The sequence below is a fragment of the Nicotiana tabacum genome, chromosome 19 (assembly GCF_000715075.1).
Source record: "Nicotiana tabacum cultivar K326 chromosome 19, ASM71507v2, whole genome shotgun sequence".
In the NCBI taxonomy this organism is placed as follows: domain Eukaryota; kingdom Viridiplantae; phylum Streptophyta; class Magnoliopsida; order Solanales; family Solanaceae; genus Nicotiana; species Nicotiana tabacum.
The window spans coordinates 91,882,295-91,883,533 of NC_134098.1; the positions used below are offsets into that span (position 1 = coordinate 91,882,295).

Here is a 1,239-nt window from a genome sequence, read left to right on the forward strand (position 1 = left end):
TGTTTCTTCAGTATATGTTATTCCTAGATTTGGTGCCTCAATTTATGCAGTGAATTCACCTCAAAACAGCGGTGCTAGAACATGAAGCAAACCGGTTTATACCAGAGATCTAGCTTCATGTAAAGTCAAATTTCATGTTCTTGGATAACATACAACCACTGGGTTGAATCTAGTAAGAGGATTTCAAAGAGAATTGGACCAGTACAAAAAAGGCTTGTAGCATCTGTAGAAGTCAGGAAAAGTGAAGATCAGAAGAGAGGCTGCCAAAGCAGAAGCAATAAAGCACTTGTCTTTTTCCAGTAACTTAGGATACAGCAGAAGTACAAAAAATATCAACGGGGCTGAATTAAGATGTCTAAAGATTCTAAATTTGCAACTACGCAAACCTTTTATGATTGATTTTGCAGACAATAAGGAAAGGACATTGATCTAGAGCCAAAAATGACAATAATCCACAACTGGGCATTTGGTCTAGTAGTATGATTCTCGCTTTGGGTGCGAGAGGTCCCGAGTTCGATTCTCGGAATGCCCCATCTTTTTTTCAATTCAAAATACAGACAAGATCAAGTATTTAATGTTTTCTTTAGTAGATAATTTAATATTAGAATATGACTCTTCCTTATTTCAGCACATGCAGATACAAGGTAAGATACCATTTATCTTAAAGAAAGAAATTCCTACTCAATGCCTTAAACTTGTTGTGTAGTCTTCCTAACATGCATTATTGCTTCTAAAGGTACAGAAGCCACATAAAATGTTTGAGTACACTTTTATATATGGTTTACGGTACTGGAGAGGCTAAGTAAGACTACTTGAATAGATAGTATAAAAAATCTGATCCAAAATTTATCTAAGATACTCTGGTACTAATATTAGCATGATACACAAAAGTATACATCAACTCATTTTAATTCCAGAACCATGCTGATGACTGTAAGCCAGTAATGGCAATGGATGTCATCCAAAGTCCGCATATGCAAATCAATCAACCAAATTAGTTATGAGACTAGAACTTTCAGAGCAGATAGTAACACAATCACAAAATACTAGGGGTACGAAGTGGCAGTATATATATTGACAAAGCCAGCAAACCGTAACTGTTTCGCACTGTAACATTCGTTGAGGACTGAACCTTTTAGGGTGAAAACATACCCTTTTAGTCTGGATTGATATAAGAAAAACCTCATAACAGATGAATACAGTACCATGTCAGTAAAGACAAATTCAGCTGCTCATAAG

At 35.8% G+C, this 1,239-nt stretch overlaps 1 non-coding gene across 1 annotated transcript; it reads left to right on the forward strand.

The window, feature by feature from the left end:
* Window positions 1-460: 460 nt before the first annotated feature.
* TRNAP-UGG (transfer RNA proline (anticodon UGG)) lies at window positions 461-532 on the forward strand. Its single transcript has one exon. It is a non-coding gene; the product is annotated as a tRNA-Pro (tRNA).
* The last annotated feature ends 707 nt before the right edge of the window (window positions 533-1,239 follow it).